Source organism: Synchiropus splendidus, chromosome 4, assembly GCF_027744825.2.
Source record: "Synchiropus splendidus isolate RoL2022-P1 chromosome 4, RoL_Sspl_1.0, whole genome shotgun sequence".
Taxonomy (NCBI): Eukaryota; Metazoa; Chordata; class Actinopteri; order Syngnathiformes; family Callionymidae; genus Synchiropus; species Synchiropus splendidus.
The window spans coordinates 9839205-9859591 of record NC_071337.1 but is presented as its reverse complement, the minus strand read 5'-3'; positions in this window follow the sequence as shown (position 1 = coordinate 9859591).

Below are 20387 nucleotides of genomic sequence, written 5' to 3'. Positions count from 1 at the left end.
GATCTTCTCTAACAGTCTGACGATAAGGAAACTTAGAAATTAAGATGGTGCAGGGTGTTTTTGTAGCGTACCTCTGGTTTTACTGAAATCCAGATCCAGTTTTCTCTATTGCCAAAGTTGTGTATTTTCTGTGTTTTGCCTGAAAGCTGAATGTTTTCCCAACAGTTCAAGCCCTCTCACTGGGTGCTATGGAATGTTTATGGGCCGTGTTATTGTATGGCTTTGAATTTCGGACTGCCATGGCGCAGATGTTTGACTTGGGTCGATACTCCGTACGTGGATGGATATTTCCATCGGACAGACACTGCACAGACGCGGGGAACTGTGGAAAGTAAAGTAGGCTTTCAAATTAGATTCAAGCCAACACTGTCCAGCGCCGAGGCTCCGTCAAACTTGACCGTCCAGCTGCGGCTTTCCAGTCTGTCAAAACATTCAACTTCTGACCTGTTCTGTCTTACAGTTTGAAGCACTTAAAGCAGAGTTTTTGGGGTTCGACAGGTTTTTGTACTGCTGTTACTCAGATTGAAATCATAAGAATGCAGACGCAGATTAAGAACGAATTGCTATCAAAAGCTTTTGGGTTAACTGAACTAACAACTCCTGCACATGTTATCTGGTAATGGAGAAACCTTACAGGGCGAGAACAAAGTACTTGATCTGGATCTTAACTTTGTAATCTCCATTAAAAGCATGCTATGCTCTGTTGGCCGATGATACGCTGTGATTTGTTGCCAAGGTGCAGGGATCAAAGTGATGATAAACAGTGACGTCTTTCCTTTATTCAGCGGAATAATAGGAGACTGAGCATTAAGGAATCTGTTGAGGAAAATCAAGCCTTTGTTACGACGTGCTCAGCTAACGCTAACAGTAGCATGAGCATTTCTCCCAGTCATAAATAAGTACAGACACGCAACAGCAAGCTGGATCTTGCTCATAAAACAAACGCACTGCCTTGTCAGCGTTCTCCAACGCTCACACACCAATACAGTATTGATGTCAGCACTTCTCTCTCAAGCTAACACAGTGCAGATGTGTTGGCCTCTTCCCTGACAAATGTGAAGACAATTAGCATGTGTGCATACAAAAGAGCAATCAGCAGCTCCCTCACGAATACACGCATCATACCGTGGCGACGGGTGCCGTGTCTTTGATGTATCTTTATATCGACAAAATCTGTCCAAAGACACCTCTTATGTTGCTGTAATACACAAGGCTAAACTGCACATCAGCTTATCTATCACTCAAAACAATCACACCTCAGCTGTCAGTATAATGGCCTTCATTTTCACACTATCGACTGTGTTATTTATGCTATATTTATATTAGATTCTAAATATCAACTGCAAACTCAAAAGAGAATTTGCGTCTATGGTGATGGAAGGCATTTTTTTTGTCTTTTGACACCAACCACAGTTCAGGGTATTAAAATGGGGATTATGTTTAAACTCATCCCCTAATAATTATGATTGAGTTTGACTCGGTCTTCTAGATTACGGACTGCTGTGAAGGAGTTGGTGGCTTTTTTTTTTAAACTGTCTTGTGTGTCCGTTTGCTCTCAGGTCATACAAGTTCATACAAGTGTGTGTGCATGTGTTTGTCAGGGTGGAGGATTCAAAGGAAACATGGAGGATAAACAAACAGACGAGAACTGTCGAAGGTTTTGCACTGATTGTGGAGCTAAGATTGACTCTGCCCTGGTTTATTTGTCTATGTCACCGAGATAAACATCCCGTCCCCCCTCTGACAAGAAAAATGATCCCGAGAGAGGATGAACGTTCACACTGGTGACTGGAAAGCACTCACATGTGTGTGTGCGTGTGTGTATACAGAAGTGAAATGCACCCCTCTATCCCTCTTTTCTACGCTCACATAGACCCACACATTCCTTCATGCCTTCTCCGGCCCCTGCAATGAAGAGACTTCTTTACGGGCTGTCACTCACTTCTGGTCACCATGGAAGTGACTCGAGCTGCTGACAAAGGACTCTTAAGAGTTTCTCACAACACGGAAAAGAAAGACAGACTGAGCAAAAGCAGAAGACAGAAACAAACAGGGAGTGACTTTCTGCCAGACAAGTGAGCGCCCAGCGAGGCCGGGAGATTGACTGACTGAGCGAGCGAGACGCCACTCAGATGAAGATGGACTGAAAGGATGTGATGGACAAATGGGACAGGCGGATAGAGAGATAAAGAGGCCAGGCTGCAGAGTTGAAGTAGAGTTACACATGTCTGAGTGAGGATTTGTCCAAGGGATATCAACAGACTTGAACTTTTATCAGGATGCAAAGCTAGTGTGGGCAGCTGAGTTGGCAGGGAAGCATCAGGGAGCGTGGGACAGTGGAGTAAGAGGTGAGGGGTCAACTGGTGCAAAGGGTACCAGGGCAATGAGCCTGTGGCTGCAGGGTCAGATGGGTGTGTGGGCCTGGGGCAGAGTGCCAGGCTGATAGGCGTTTGGGTGGGCTGCGTGATGGGTCTCAAGCACAACACAGAAGCAGACGCATGCCTTTCATACACTCCATGACCTTCATACACTCCGGAGAGGCTCAAGAGTCCTGCTCACATCTCACCATGACGGACAGAAAATATATTAGACTGGAAGCATAAAAAAAGAGAATTTAGTTTGCAGAAAAATACAATTAATGAATAGCTGGATGTCATGTGAGTACAGGAACAGAGGCGCTGGATGAAGTATGATGACAAGGATGATTGAGAATACAAGTTGTCCCATCTATTTAATTACTTTCATAGAGTGGCAGAAGAATAGTTATTTCATAACAATAATTTCCTAGACCCTCTACTTTACAGCCATGACAAACAAGATTCATGTTTTTGTTTTCCCCTCAAATAAAGTCCAGTTTCCTTGTTTTAATATCAAAATGTAAATGTTGTGAAGTCATGAAAGGATAACTTGAAATTATGGATTGTACTGGATATATATATATATATATATATATATATATATATATATATATATATATATATATATATATATATATATATATATATATATATATATATATATATATATATGAAATGATCTGAAATTTCCAAAAGAAAATACTGTAGATGCACAGATTATTAGACATGAATTTAATCTCATGTAGAAGGAAGTATGGATTATTGAAATATGCAGGTGATATGAATGTTGTCAGTCCATCGAATGGCAGTTTGCATAGCACATATCACCCATTCATATGGGCCAGTAGGCTCCTACGCTGCCTGCTGATCAGTGTGTCACCACATTCTGTGCTGCACCACTGTCAGTCAATGCTAGAAGATCCATAACTTCATTTGAACAGTGAAAACATTTCTCATATATTTATAACTTGCCCATGATTTCATGAATGTCCTGGAGTTACATATACTATTTTACATAATGCTGGACATATTCTGTATGTATAGGCATTATTCCTAAAAAATAAAAATAAAATGTATTATTATATTATTAAAATAAATGATACTATTATATCTATTATGCATCTTTAAATAAACTCAATGATTGTTCCTATTTAAACTTGTAAAACTCACCAAAGATAGCAGAAGATTTCCCATGGTCATGTGACATGGGTGTGCGCTACTGTAACTCACACTTGGGGCCTACTGACCTAATTGAGTGGGCGATATGTGCAATGAAAACAGGCCATTCAGTGGATGTATGAGTAGATGCCAGGAATATCAATAGCACAGTGGATGGAGCTCATCTGAGATGATGTTAAGATGACTGCGATGGACACTTGAGTAGATGAAAACATCAGTGGATTGATGAGTAGAATCATAGATCAGAGTTAAAGCGTGTGATGGATGGATGAAGCATTGATAATGGGGTGAAGAAATTTCAGTACGGGATGGGTGAAGATGTAGATGGATGGATTGTTACATGGCTTTAGCAATATGTGGATGGAGCGTTTCATGAATGGATGGATGGAAATGTGCTTTAGGTATGATGAAATGCAGAGGAGCAATGAATGGATGGATGTTTGGAAGAATGGACTTATGGTTGGATGGACGGCTGGGATATTAATGAGCTCAGTTTCATCGTCTCCAGTCATGGATCAAACAAGCATCACTAAGTGAAGCGCTCTCCGACAACACTGCACCAGCCCTGATCTAGAAGTGAACTGGTGTAACAGTTTCCATCCTACAGGCCATAAAGAGAGCAGAGGGGCGCAGACAGGTTTGCACAGATCACCACTTAAACACAACAGAGAAGGAATCCAAATGTTCCTCTCTGTCAGGATCAAACAGAGCCGCCCGTTAAAAGGCTAATGTGGTCCAATATTACACGTTTTTATGAGGCAGACATCTGTAGCTGCGCCCCTGCCAGCCCGCTTGGACTCTGTTTTAAACACGTCTCATCTGAGTTTTGACTGAGAGGCAGGAGTGAGAGCCAGTCAAGCTGCTGCCCAAAACTCTGTGACACTGTGATAAAAAGCAGCAGAGAAGGGGAGGAGGAGGAGTGAAAAAGAGGAGACCTATTGGGGAGGAGAAAAATACCCGGGGAGAAAATTGGGAAAACAGAGTGCCTTTTTTTTTCAGGGTGGAAAATAGGGCGAGAAGACAAGAGTGAGCCAAAGAAGTGGGAGGCTGTGAAAAGAAATAAAGTGGTGAAAAAGGAGTGAAAGAGATTACTTTCAGGTTCAGAGACGCTCTTTCTGGCCGCTCACTGGCTGTCACTCAGGGCCCGGCTCCCAGGCGGAGGGACGGCTGGCTCTCATTGGTGTCATTCACCTGTCAGTCGGCCTGACAAGCAGACCATAGGGCCCCATGTTGTGGTGCGGAAACTGTCCGTCAGCCGGGCAGCAGCTGCGTATGACATCACCCTGAATCAGGTTTGGAGCCGACTGTATGTGCGACAAAGAACATGCACTCACCAATGTTGGCCTTGGTCATAACAATTATAACATCAGCTACAAACAGTCGCAGACAGTGGGAAACAAAATTCAGACATGTGCTCCAGCAGTCACCTGTCTGTCCTCCCGTCTCTCCCCCGGTTGCTAGAAGGCCAGCAACCCCGGGACATCTGCACACCAGCTCTCACATGACAGCTGGACAGTTAGACAGCCAGGAAGCAGATTTGTGAACACACAACTCAGCAGTAATTAGGCACATTCACAAACCTAAATGGATATCAGAACATGAAAACATCCTGTCTCACTTGCCCAATCACAGGAGGCACTCGCAGAGCTCTCTCACAGAGCCTCGTCCTGGCAGCCAGACAACACCCATCTGTTTGGGGCTAATTTAACATTGTCTCTAAAACAAAGGAGACAAAAGCGCCACTGGCGAATCATGATGGAGTGAGTGGAAACTCTATACTGTGAGCGCTAATCACGCCACACGAAGCGGCGCTCAGCCTCCAAATGAAGACGATAAATCTTATTATCACAAGTGGGATACCACGGGGTCAATCCATACACTACGGCTGTTACACTGTATACTGTTTTAATCTCCCAACTCTGTAGTCATTTTTTTATTTTGGGTTGTTAAGTTGTCCAGGGTATTATTTTGTTTTTCTTATTTCATTTTACACTTACATGCTGGTGATGCTAGCATTGGCATATAAGAAACACATGGAAATGTTGATGCAAAAAAACACATAATAATGAAATAAATCTTGCCGTTTTTTTGACCATTGTCAAGTTGTTTGATCAAACTTGATCTGTCTATTATCTATTTTATCTTTATTATTATTATTCAAACCCAAACCCTAAATATAATATGAGATCAATATCTTGCTGATTATTTTTTTCACCAGTGTGTTTTGATCAGCCCTAGGTGTTGGTTCTCTGGAGAAGAACTGTCTTTTTCATCTTTAGTTTTGGACTGTACTGTTGGTCAAAGGACACAATTTATTATGATATTAAAATCGGATAAATCAGATATGACTCTGCGGTGTTTGCTGTGATAGTACACTTGTTTTTATTATTCTTATTATTAACAAGAACAATGAGAATAACAATATGAATAATAGGAATTATTAATAATAAAACAACAACAACAACAACAATAATAATAATAATAATAATAATAATAATAATAATAATAATGTTATTTAGAATAATCAAGTGTTTCTTGTAAGTATGGTGAAAACTGGCCTTTATTTAATAATCCATAGTCACCCATGAATGTATTTTTCGCGGATTTCCCCAAAAGCCAACGGATGCCTTTAACAGACCTCTTCAGGTGAACTGTTGAAACACAATAAACCAAAAAGAAAATTTCCTAAGATTTATACATCAATAAACACTTTCACTGTTTTAGTCACTGTGAGTTCAAAAAGTGAGTTTTATTACGTGTTAAATATACATACTTTAAAACAACTTCTCTAATATTGAGAGGAAATGTTGGATTTTAACTGCATCCATTTTAGTGGCAGCACTTGTAGGAGGCGGACAGTTTACAGCCAATAATATTAGATATTTAACTGGAGGAGACCAGCGTTTATGAGATATTTAAGTGTGTGTGGGACTTTTACTTGTGAGTCACTGGTGAAGCCTTTTTCACATTTACAAAGTGAGACAAGAAATATGTCCAGTCCGGCGACAGCATGAGGTCATGGTTTGACTTTGATCTGTGGAGCTGTTCTACCTGCAGCTATGAGACATTTGTTTACTCACCGAGCTTAACTATAATGCACCAGTGTATAATTTCACCTACTTTAGCAGCTGATAAAGAACACTATATAAAAAGCACATAAACATTTGTTGTTCCTGCTGAATAAGAAAGTAACGCTCATGAAGATAGTTACCACACATGCGTTGTTGCCTCACATTGCTTTTAAATTGTAATGAATGAAGGTCAGTGAATGAACCTGTGTGCTAAAAGTTATTCATCTATGTGGCTCAAATAAAATTGGAGTAAACTAAGTATGAGATCAGTCATCCAGGGTAATAGACTTAAATCAGAGGTGGTGAAGAGGAGAGTGCAGGCAGGGCGATTTATGACTCAAAGCTCATGCAGATGAGAAAGATGAAATATTCAGGGAGTAATGTTACTTAACTGTTTTTGACTGTATCATGTTGGTTGCTTGGTCTAACACAGAAATGTGTATTTCCCTCAGATTTTTCTTATTTTAAGTTGAATCTTTGTTGGATAAAAGGAAATAATTTGGTTTCCTCAGCTGCCATTTAAAACGTAGCCTTTGTTTATGATTTGCTATGTTTCTTCTTGTTCCTGGGCAATTATTATGGATAGATTTGAGCCACGGTGCCCCTGGTGGACGCAAACTTTACCACGTATGTAAAACAGAAACTGCCACAATAGGTGGGAGGAAATGTACCTTACAAATTTTGAAGAGAGAGAGTAGCATGGAGTTATTTAAGTAGACACTTCGCTGAGTCAGATTTAATGCATCTCCACAAGTCATTTGTCGTGTGGATTTACTTTTTTGTATTGTATCTGAGCTAAAAGTTAAATGGAGTTCACCTTTCTTTCTTCTGGAGTTGCTTTTTGATGATATATTCTCATAGAATCCTTATCATGTACTGACAAAATGAATCAAAACTGCTGGTCATGTGATGAGAAATAAATACAAAATAAAAACTACAATAGACTGTCCCTTAATTGACTGAGTTGACTGAAACAAGACAAGAAATTAATTTTGTCTTCATCGCTGAACACATTCTGATGTCTAAAACATCATCACGCAGACTCGAGTATTTCAACAGCGTACTTGGCTACTATATTGATGGGTTAAATATATGATGAGTAATTTCAATTTTCATCCACCAAAACTCAACTGAAATGTAATCAGTTCTCAACGACAACAGGTACTCAGATACTCAGAATGAACACTGGACTGTACTTTGCATGTGACTGAAACTAATAACAACTTAAACGTCTTATTTAAAATGAGGCTAGAACTCCAAATAAAACCAGCCACCAAACTACTCTCTTCTCTCCATAAAAATGTCCTCATTGGGAATACATTTTTTACATTGTTTTACATTTATTGTAAATATTGCAGAGGAGACAAAAATTTGTTTCACAGAGGTTTGCTGAGATTATTTCCTTGTCTCTCCTGGGTAAAACTGCCACTAAAGAGTTTAGATTTATTTAACTTGTGATTTCAGAATTGAGTGAGGACACATTGAACTGTTTTACATCCTTTTGTTTTTACAAAGTCCCCTTGTCTGGCATGTGGTAGATTGTTTACGCATTAGTGTCCTGGGTGACCTCACTGACTGTTCTCGTCCTTTGATGTGCGGCGTGATCAGATTTGGTCTATGGGTTGAAAGCAGTGCGGCGGTTGTCCATGTGGATTCTTCGAATGCCTCGCACGGCTGCTCAAAAGGTTTCCAGGACGCCGCTGCCGCCACTTGCATCTCATTCAGCTCACGGGAGCGCACAATGGACGACGGGCTATTCATTCATTCCCTGCTATTATTACCCACATTATTTCTCGAGGTTGTGCCCTGACGTCTGAGCTGATATCTTTTTTGGCATTGATCGGGGCAATAGAGATGATGTAGTGCATGAACACCAGCGATCTCTTTCCTGACACTCGCAGGGAGCTCCTCTCCACAACCGTCCTTCTTGTTTCTGCGTTCCTTCTCTCTCCTACTTCTTCTCCTCAAATATGATTCCAGATGTCCCTCGGTGCTGCTACGCAGAATACTTCATTGGAAATATGAAAATATGTCAGCATGTGGACATCATTACAGCGGCCTTGATCATTTAAGCTTCCCTAAAATTAACTCCAGACATCCTGGATCAAAATAATATATGTGTGTGAGTGTGTTCACGAGGGCTAAACATATATGCCTCTGCGTCTGCACTCCTCTCAGATGTGCAGATTTCAAACACATGTTGGCTGCTTTCTCTCAGATTCTTCAGAGCAAATCGTGTCTGCTGTGAATCCAGAGCTGTGGCAACATGGAAGTAAATTAAAAAAAAAGCTGAGTTTCAGGGTGTTCAATCCAGGAATTGTGCTTAATGCCAAAAGTGAGATATATGTTTAACATTCCACCCTCACTCACAGTAGCGGGGTTTGAGCCTCCACATGGGGCTCGGCCTCTCCCTAAATCTGCCTCCAGTGGGTCCGGAAGGTGCCAAGTGAGGGACGTAAAGCATGCCTCAAGCATGGCCCAAAACGACACACAAACAGCAAAGCTGTCAGCCCGTGAGCCAACACACTAAAACACGAGTGCGGCCAAACTGTTGGCTTTTATTGCCTACAACTCCCAGTCACAAGCCCTCTAATGCCCCGTTTAACAAGCTGAAAATCCTCCATTTATTTCCCCTCTATCTCACTCACAGCTCCTCAATTACCATTTACAAACAAAGTCGGACTGAAATACACTCGGGTGATGTGTATATATTAGCTTTAACGCTGTGTTAATGCACTGGTGTGAAGGTAAGAGTGACGTATAAACACCGACACGCAGCGGTTAGTGCTGTGCTCACTTTGCTTTCAACTGGAAAACTTAGCTCCATGATCATGGAAAGAAACTACTTTTCTTTGTGGAAACAAAGATGTGCATGAAACGACCCCATGGGTTCAGAGGTCTCGAGAGGGGCTCGGTCACTCAGGTGTCCGGTCGTGACCACAGCAGACTGATGGGAGTCTTCATCTGCGTTACACTCCGACAGTCACAGTCCGATGAAACCTGCACCGGAGCTGGACTCCATCACAACTTCTTCTTGTCCATCAAGATGGTTGTTACAGAGGTCAGCAGATGGCCTTTTCTTCGCCGGCCATGTGCACCTGACAGGGGGCATTTATCAAGTCAGTCCTTGTGATTTTTAGGGGAGACATTTTGGAGCCAAATATCCCAAGTTACACATCCCCTCATTCCAATTGAAAATATATGTATTTTTAAATATATCAGTTTACAACTTCTATGAAAAAATATCTTCAATTTACCTTAACAAATAATCTGATAATAATGTTTCTCAAGTATATTGTTTAGTATTAAACAATGATGATGTCTGATCCATTTCTTGGACAACGTCCACACAGGGACAGAGCAGGTTTTATCCGCACCAGTTCTGCGTCGGATTGTCCTTTCATCCACACGGATCCTGCATTTTCAGTCACTGTATGTTTTGAAACCCGAGTGATCTATCAAATATGGCTCAAATCTAGACATTAAAGTCCAGATCCAGGACCAATGGTTGCAAAAGCCCCTTCGGTGAGCTTTGCCATCTCTCAGGAAAATTCAAAGCTGCTGAAAAGAAGTCAGTCCACGAGGTCCGGCATCCAAATGGAGTAAAACATGGCATATTGTGTCGGCTTATTTTTAAACCTGAATTACTCAGAAACAGATGCACATTGTTCTTTCATTTTCCTGTGTACAATAAGGCTGTCGTTTCATCTTGCTTTCATCGTAGCTAATTCATAACACATGGAAAAACCTAATAAGGCCCCTGTAAAGGGAACGCTGTACTTGCTAGCTAAGCTAATCAATAACAGCTACACTAAAGGAGCAGCCATTTTGAGGTACAATGTACCACCACATGAAACTTTGCATCTTAACTGTGTAGATTTCCAATTACATAGCAAACCTATTAATTTCAGATAAAATTAAGGACATTGTGTGACAGGTGACCATAAAACTACCTTGAAATAAATACTTTGTCTCAAATGTGTTGCTTATAATGTCTTCCAAAATGTTTATTTTTTTAAATGGCGACGGTTTCAAAGACTGAGGCATTCATAAGGACCATACTTTCAGTCACGTTGTATCAGTGTAGGGACATGTCCGTTATGATATACACTCATTTCAGTGTGAAACAGAGATAAAAACATAAATTCAAGATTTATTGGTGAAGAAACGCAGATGTTGACCTTAAATGACAGCATGATTCGTTTGTTTATTATTTATTTTGTTTTTGCGGCTTCAGTATTCCTAGGAACTTTCATTTAAATCATCCTGATGTGTTTATGTGTTTGCACATCATTTATTTACGACCGCCACGGAAAACATTCTTTCCAGCCCTACTTCTGTGTGGAGTCTTGCTTTCCCAATTAATCCAACGTCTAATGTGTCTCAACCAGACATAGTTAGTCTGTGATATTTTCCAGGGAGGTTTCGGGTTCCTTGTTTGGTTTAGTGATTTTTCCATCCTCAAGCTCGGATTGAAAAACGAAACTATCACAGCGTCCTAAAGAACCTCTCTGGAGCCGGCTCCTGGTTCTCCAGCCAAAGACGTGTTTTCCTCGGAAAACACCATCTGTTTTCTGCCCGTCAAGCGTGTCCAATCGGAGGTCGTCCAAATTAATATGCGTGTTCGCTGGATCCTGCCGAATTCTTCAAGTGTGTCACCTTCACTGGCTGAAAAAGCAAATAAATCCCTTCATCGGGTCCTGAGTGGCGTGTAATATGATATGGAAAAGACAACTTTGATCATTTTTAGTGAGGCTTGAAACTTAAATGCACAACCTGTAGCATCATCAATCTGTTCATAAAGTCACATGTTTGTGCTGGACACGGTGAGAATCCTCAACATGGTATGATGCGATCAGGAAACTATGCATCTCTCTTATGTGCTTGATACAGATTTTCCTTAACTCACCCCAGTTCTTTAGCATAACAGATTTTAGGCGGCCACATCACTCGTAACCTGAGATGGAACTTAAAGCTATGAAAGTCAGGCAGTCAGCAGAGTTTTCCAGACTGGGGAAGGTTTAAATCGATATGCTGGATGGTAGAAGGGGCCCAAACAGAACTCGTGGAGCCAGGACCAACATGCGAGAAAGACTGAGCCATCTGGACTGGTCTGCTGGGCCAAGGAGGCTGACAGGACGCCAGGGGGTGTGTGTGTGTCTCTCCATGTCTGTGTGTGCGCCTGTGTGTGTGAAGTTGTATAGCTATGCTTGTGGGGACCAATTCATGGAAACTCACTTTTGCTGGTCCCCACAAGGTTAAGCCTCAATTTGAGGATTAAAGCTTCAAGATAACTGGATCATTATAATTCAATTTAAGTCTGGTTTAGGCCCTGATTGAGGTGAGCCGTTTGTTTTGGATGGATAGGTTTGGGTGGAGAGGCTGGGGAAAGGGTTATGACAATAAAATGTCACCACAAAACATAAAAACTTAACGTGTCCATGTGTGATTGTGTGTTGTGATGTGTTTCTGGGGCCATTTTGCCGGACCCCACAAGGCTAAACGTCGATTTGAGGATTAAGTCTTCAAAACAACAAGGTCATTATAATTGGGTTTAAGTTTAGTTCACAGTCCTGGTTTAGGTTGGCTTTGTGTTTTTGATGGTTAAGTTAAGGATGAGAGGCTGGGGAAAGCGTTATGTCAATGAGTGGACCCCACAAAGATGGTGCGACCTGCGTGTGTGCGTCTATGGCTACCTAAGTATGATGAATAGAAATTAGCAAAGATACTGTCAAAAATATTCTTAAATCATATTTAAGAATGAAGAAGTAAAACACGAAGTCTGTTGGAGCAGTGTGAATGAGACATTCATAAAAAGAGGTGAGGGAGTCACATAAAAACTGTGTAACAGAATAAAAAGCTTGTGTAATGCTCTCACTTTATGATCGCCTGGCTACTTTTTAAACTTCAGTGTTTTCATGTTGTGCAGCATGTACAAGTCAGTTTCTTCATATTTATGAAGTTTAACAGTCAAATCTTCATCCATAGTTTTAATCCATCCTATTCTCACTCCCCAGCGACTGGTTTCAAGTGTACTTTCGCGTCCCATGTTGATGATAAAGTCAGCCATCCGTGTAGCATGCTGACCCATAGGTGTTTGAAATTCACTTTAAATACCAAGTGACACAACTCCTGTATACAGAGCGTGAGGAGCGCCATCACATGGCTAACCCTAACCCGAGCCTCTGTCTTCCTTTCACATGGTGTGCCGACCATGGTCTCAGGATATGTGTTGCAAGGCATAACATGCGCTTCAATTGAACGCCCATTTCGCGGAAAGGCTGACTCCAGCGCCAACATAGGAGCAAAAGTACACAGGAATATAGTCGCTATTTGAGCTATTAGAGCGAGAATTCCTGTTTCTCAGCCTAGCCATTAGCACAACGAAGTTATTCAGCTAAACTCTGTTCACTCATGTCAAACCAGTCTGCTCTCATGTGTCTAATCCAGGTGTGGAGCCACATGCCAGATGTCTTGAACCACATGACATCAAGAACGTGTTTATAGCTCTCATTTTGCTTTGATTATACTCATCTAGGGTGAGCAGCCAAGTCGCCGCGTATGTCGGACGGTTCAGTGTGAGCGCACAAGTTGTCTACCTTGCGTTTACAACATATGGCGTCTTAGTTAGGGTTGCGAATGAATGAAGATGGAGCGAATTTGTGTTTATTTCGGCCCATTTTTGCCTCCTGGAGAGAAGTGCGAAGCCCACATACTTTGTACGTTTCTCCCATGCCTTAGCTCTCAATAGTGTTTTAAAAACTGGATGCAATGGCAAAGTAAGATGGGAAGAATATCAGTTAACGAAGTGAATTTACAAATACTGAGGAAGGAAAGCAGGGATGTGAACACGTGGGGAGGAAACTTGGAAGTCTGAACGTAAATTTAAAGGAAACTGGTGAACTCTCCTGAAGAGCTTCACTTTCAGGTTTCACAAATTCCCTGCTGATGTTCACAGGCCTCTGTAAACATCTGTCAGCCATTGCTTCCCACTCCCCCCCGCCCCCTCCTAGACCTGAGCAATTCACCGTGACCTTCGACCTTTCCTTGAAGAAAGAGCAACTGTGACATTTTGCCAAAAAGCCAGCAGAGACTTGAGCCCTTTGACAAGCGCCTCAAACGAGAACACAGATTTAGTTGGATAAATATGGATAAATTAGCGTTAGCGGACCAGGAACCGTTGACGCTTCACAGTTGAGCAACTCAAGTCGGAGCAGATGTTTTCCGATGACTGCCGTGAAAAAAGGACTTGTGGGCTTTAATTTCACTTCACACAGTGTTTGAGGTCAAAACTGATGTGAAGCAGATTTGGTTGAAAATTCTGACGGCAAGTTCTTGTCTTAGCAACATGCTTATGAAACATCTCAACATACAGTAATAACCCTGGTTCTGTTGTTAGCAAGCCTACTTTATTTAAAGGACAGTTAAACAAAATCCATGAGCACATCTGCCTGTAAAAACACCTTACCCAGGTTTACTTTTATTAATGATGCTTGCAAAAAATATGTCTCACTTTCCAGAGCTTTGATGTCAGGCAAAAGTGAATTAAATTTGTCAAAACACATTAGCTGTTGCATAGGTTGTTGTCTTTTGCGGTGAAGCAGTTTGAAAACTTGAGTGTTTCAATGCTAGCAAGCTAAACTCCAGCTGCTGGTTCCACCATTGATTTTGGATTAGACTGTTAGCGATCTATAACAAACTGAAATATTCAGAGTAATATAATTCATTTTATTGTTTTGTACTTCATCATGTGAAGCAGAACTGGAGTAACAGCCCATCCATGTGAGTGTGAAAAGTCGATGTGTGGATGTTGTTTAGTTAACCAGTCTCTTGACGTGGTGTGATTTGTCGCTGGTTTAGAGACTCTGATCTTACTGGTCTCAGTTCCGTCTCTCGTGGGACTCGCTGTAACACTGAGGACCCGTGGACACAGAGCAGAACTCTCATCAGCTCTCCTGATCCAGCCCCAATGGGGCCTCAGGTTTCCCCTGTCTGCTCCCAGAGAGCCCCCACAGGCCTCCCTCTCCACATCAATTACAGCCTATCCCCCGTAGAGTTGGCCCCTCCCTCTGTGACCCCGGGGGTAACCAACTCAGTGAGGTCAGAGGTCGCTCTTGCTGCAGCTACCCCAGGCGTCTCTCAGAAGTTTCCGGCTCTGTGAATGAAGCCTGCCAGGCCAGCAGGGAAACAATCACATGGCCAATGTGCTTCAGAGAGCGTCTCACCCCTGGCACAAAGTCTGTTGGTTCTGTCCGCGTCGCATTTGAAATGTTGATTGTTTTGAAATGTTGTTGATTATTTTACTGACAACCTCGAATGATAAATGTGTATTTTTGACCAAGGTATGAGTCCATGTTCAATATTCACATGCTTTTATTTTGAAACAATAAATAGCTGAATTGCCTCGCTCAAATATATATATATATATATATATATATATATATATATATATATATATATATATATATATATATATATATATATATATATATATATATATATACATACATATATATAAGCTGGCTTAATATTGCTAAAAGAATAAGCGTAAGTTAAAAAATAAAAACTTCTTGACAGGTTGCGGGATCAAACACAGTTTAAAGCAGACAGAAATAGCTATTTATTCTGGCCCTTGTTTTATCTTAACTAATATTTTCACTCAATTCTTTGAATTATTATTTGACGGCTCTTTTCTGTGACTTCCACAGAAGCTGGTGATGCATTTCTCTTTTGTTGAGTGTTGTCTTCCCCAGCAGAAGTTGTGTCACAGTGTCAATAGCAGACACATTAACTCTAATGGAGCAGAGACAGACAGAGAGATACAGACGGTAGAAGAAGACTATTGATTAGCTGGACTCCACCCTCCTCTGTCCAGACATACAGGCTAATAAGGACCACTCTTGTTCTGTGCCGTCCCCCCAGATTCCCCATCTCCCCTCACCCCAGGTAGAAAGCCTTTTAATCAGCTCTCAGGAGGATATGAGGATATGATATGAGGGAGACAGCGTGAGGAGTCCATTAGTGAAGCAGACACAAAAGCTACACCAGCAAATCAGATCCTGGAGAAAATCCTCGGGCAGGAAAAAAAAAACAAACACCGACCTCATGCATTAATACAGCATGTCTGTCTATATAGGTGCACCTGGAAATGTTGCACCTTTGATAGCAATAGCACATTTAAAGGTCAGAAATTGACTTTCCAAAAGGTCAAAGTATTTCCATATTCAATGACAAAAAAGGTCACATTTATTACAGCTACTATTGATAATGATAATAATGCATTCATTTCATTGGTGGACACCCTGGAAAGGTGCCCAGCAAGATATATAGATTCTAGTGGTAATGTACCTGTTTCGGCTTAGGCCTGTTTTTGTGTTGTCCCCTTCATTGGAACCATTCCACCTGGTGCCAGGGGTTCTCCTGACGACAATCTCCACCAATCAGCTGCAGCCACCAGTTTTGGCCCTTAAAGCCACGACGTGAGCTTTACTTAGCCATTTACTTTATGAGACACTTTTGATCCTGTTTAGGAAATTAGGAACTTTGTTGTTTATACCATTATTATTGAAAATCTGCCCAATCATTTTATTGTGTCAAAATTTTTGTTAGTCTTATCTCCATAACTTTATTTATTTATTTTTATTTTTTTCCCATGCAGCGACATAAGAATTCTACTGGTACATTGCTACTATTGTCACTTCTTTTGCAAAGGCTAACCTGTCACCGCTGTTTTTTGAAACCGCCATCACAACTAAGATGTTATCTTGATATATCAGGATAATTATGTCTTTTTCTGATATTAGCATGTTATTTTAGATTTTTATCCTTTTGATCTTATGATACTTATCACATTGTTTTGTTTTGGGCGTGTTCCATCTCTTCCTGGATGATCGGGGAGAGCTTGCAAGACTGGCCTTTTGTAGTGCAGGATGGCACCAATGACTTTGAAAGCAACACTGTAAGCAGGCAGAAATGAGTTTTTATTCACACGCCAAGTGACAACTTCTGTGCACGTCTGTCAAAACCTCTAGTTTCCTGATGTTCATACAATACTTAAGCACACCGGAGGGTCAACCAGGTGAAGCAGAAGATTCTGATGTTGACACGGAGGACAGAAACTGGTTTAGTTGAAAACTAGACCTCGACCACTGTAATAATTTTAAGTACCGTGAAGTAACAATGTCCCAATATCACAAAATATTGTATACGCTAATTAAAAAGATAGAACTTTATTCATCTCTTTGGATGGTGATACTGATCCAAAAATGGTTTTGCCCAGCAAGCAGTGTTGAGCTCCTGCATATACATGACCATACATCACCATGAAAAAATACGTTGCTCGCAGCATAAAACCACATTCCCCTACTTAAAAGTCATTGTCTACCTACTGCTCCAGTAAATGTACGTCATAAGTTAAGTTATTTGGTTGCTGGTCATGTGATTTAGTGGACAAGCCCAGACCTAATGAAAGTGAGGTGACAAATACCTGAAGTGGCGACTTGTTTGCTGATGTTGAGCTGCATCGGTGGCATACAAATGGAATTGTCAGGTGGCTGTAAAAGGAAATCCTTGAATTTAACACATGAGAAATATTCTCTGTACTTAAAAGACGTTGAATAGATTTCATAAATGAAATGGCATCACTTAAGTGAGATTCCATTTGAAGGGTTTCACTGGTATTAAGTGAAACATGTGCAATGAAACTGATTCAAAGAATCCTGCAGAAGGTGTCGGGAGTTTTTCTATAATGTCACAGTTATCCTCCTAAATCATGAACATCTCCTGAGGGATACGGGCAGACGGTGAGCACGTATCAGCAGAGTTGTGTTTCCAAAGGCAAACACAGGATTGCAGAGTTTGATGAAGAGCTCTAAGGAGGTGTCATTCCACAGTCGTACTTGGCTGTTTTTCTTCGGCCCCGGCCATTTTCCTGTGTTTATGTAGCGCGTTGCTGTTTTCTTTTCCAAGAAGAAGGCTGCCAGTCTCAGCAGGCTGGAGCAGCGTTATCGCGGTGGACATCTTGGTCCGTGACATCAAATCCAAGACTGGCTCTGGCGCTGTCAGCACCTCGCCCCGCCGCTGGCCCCACAGCTGCTGGAGACATGGAAAGAGAGGAAACTTAGGGGTAGATTAAAACTCCCAACAAGGTTGTGGAGACATTTTGTTTCATTGGGTAAACAATGAAACTCAAATCTGCCCTCCGATGCCAGCGACACCAACTATAGAGTCATCTTTAAAGTTGTTAAAATACCATCCTAGCTTAACACTTTATGGCATTATTTCCTAGGATTTCTGGCGCGCTCCCTAAAGCTACTCATAACAGTAAAAGTTGCCCACCTGTGAATCAATAATAAAATTTTATCTCTGGAACAAACTGCCCGAGGAAAATCACATCTGCTGGATCGATAATTTATTCAAGCGACAGCAGGTACTCAGGTCTGTCTCTTGAACTGAGTTGGACACAGTTGCACCTATATTTAGTTTCTTGGTTGAGTAACAAGATGACAATGTCACTTTCTATTTGTTTGCCAGTGGTGGTTGTACAACTAGTAGTTGCAGGCGACATACAAGAAGTAACAACAGGTGAAGAAGAGAGTGGAGTACTTGTTTTACTACTAGACAGTGAAGAACTTGACATAAAGAAAGTTTATTAACAGATAATGAAGGGAGTAAAATAAATGTAGCTGCAGCTGTAACATACAAGAAATAATGATGGTAAATATCGTCAGAGGATGCGGTTTTATTGAAAGAAGAAAATGAGAGGACAAACAACATAGTTGAATATTGCTATTAACGATAGCTGAATGAGAAATAGTTATAGTATAGTATAGTGACAGATATTGTCAACGCTGTAATTCTGGGCAGCAGCGCCCCCAGATGGTCAGTACTTCAACTACCGTTCTGGATATGACGTGATCCCTCTGGCATCATTCGTGTGTGATTGTTATGACTATATTTGATGAAAAATGATGAATTTGGGTTCAAGTGAAAAGAATACGCCTCGTTGAACATGTTTCTGTCAGTATAGTCTTTGAATCACCCTGACAACGCTAACAAAACTCTTCAATATCTGTGTTGAATTGCGCAGCTGTGAGTACAGACAGAGAATGTTGTGTTTTCCTAATTCATCCACTGCGGGGCTCTAGTGAGTCCGCCAGGCGCCAAGTTCCCCTCATTGGCTGGTGCTGGGCCACCGTTTCTAAAGCGCTTCCTCTGATTGGTTTAGACTCCGTGACGCTGTAGAAAAGGCAAACCAATGAATTAGTTGGTTCTTGAGGCTTGTTTTTGATTGGCTGGTGTGAGCTGTCAATCATGCAAGGACGAGGCTTGGAAACGGGAGGGAAGCCAGTGTGTTGTTTTGCTCCGTGGAGGGCAGAGCTCCGTGGCTGAGATCGGCTCTCACGCACACACACTGCCACACACTTACACTGCTTTACCGTCACCAAAACACCACGGCCGTTTGCAGAAATTGTAGTTTTCGACATTTGACCGTTAGAAGCATTTTTATACTTTAAAAAATGACCGTATAATATTCTTGGATATTCCGATATTTCCAAGTTATTTTTAAAAGTACATTTATTGAATAAAGATTCATTTTCTTCATTAAATAGTGCTGACATTCTTTTCCCTTTTAATTTTTTCCCCCCTTTAGACACAGAAGGTAATGTTTTGAGATGAAGACATGTGATCCAATGTGATTCCCCACGGAACATAAAACCTACTTTTTAATGACGAAAATATTTTTAATCCATCTATAAGAGGGGTGGCATGTTTTATATTTTAATGGTAAATAATAATTCTCACTTATTGCTTGAAGCAGAAATTCACTTTCAATAGCTGTATCAGGTTTTGGATTTGTAAACATTAAATATGGTGTGTTCGTTTTAAAATGCGGATAAAATAAGTAAATGAAGTAAATGAATGAAGTAAAATAATCAGTGACATATATATGATATATATATGATACCAAGTATTTCAAGGACAATATTAAATTATAATGAAAATGTTTTACAGTTGTCAACTTTCAGTCATATGCATTTAACACACGCCATTTCATGTTTTTTCCATCTACTACAGTATATATATATCGTTTCGATTTCCCAGAGACGAGCCTTTCGCCTTCCCATGAGCCTTTGCGGCGGCTTTCTAGTCGGACATGCGCACTGACAACTGAAGCGTCACCACCCCTCGGCCAATCAGCCGCGACCGTGAAGGAGCTTGTGAACGTGATTTAAGAGTCGTCCTCCAATAAATCTGTCAGAAGTTCACAAAGTTGATTTAAATGTGTTTCACATCGTTATGAAAATACTCGAGGATTAATCACGCGACTGAGCCGGACTCACACAAAAAGGAACAGACAACACCTCAGAGTTTTGCCGAAGCTCATGGATGGATGGAGCCCAGCGAGGCTCATAAAGCTAAAGCTTTGCTTTTAATTAAAGTTCAAAACATGTTTACGTCCAGTTGAAACAGTTGTATCACTGATATGTCTAATAGCAAATATACAATTATTTAAAATAAATGCAAAAGCTAATCTCGTAATACTGCATTTAAGTTTGAATAAAAATGCTTTGTTATTTACAGCTTTTGAAGTATTTGTTTTAAACTAATGACAGTGATATTAAACAATGGATTCTTATTTATTCTTTGGTAAACAATAAGTACTATTACTAAATATGAGCGGCACAGCTGAGCTACTTCATTGCAAGCAAAGAAGAAGAAGAAAGAAGTAGCACCAAGCAGCAAACTTGTTTTTCCTCACGCAAATGAACTTTCTGAC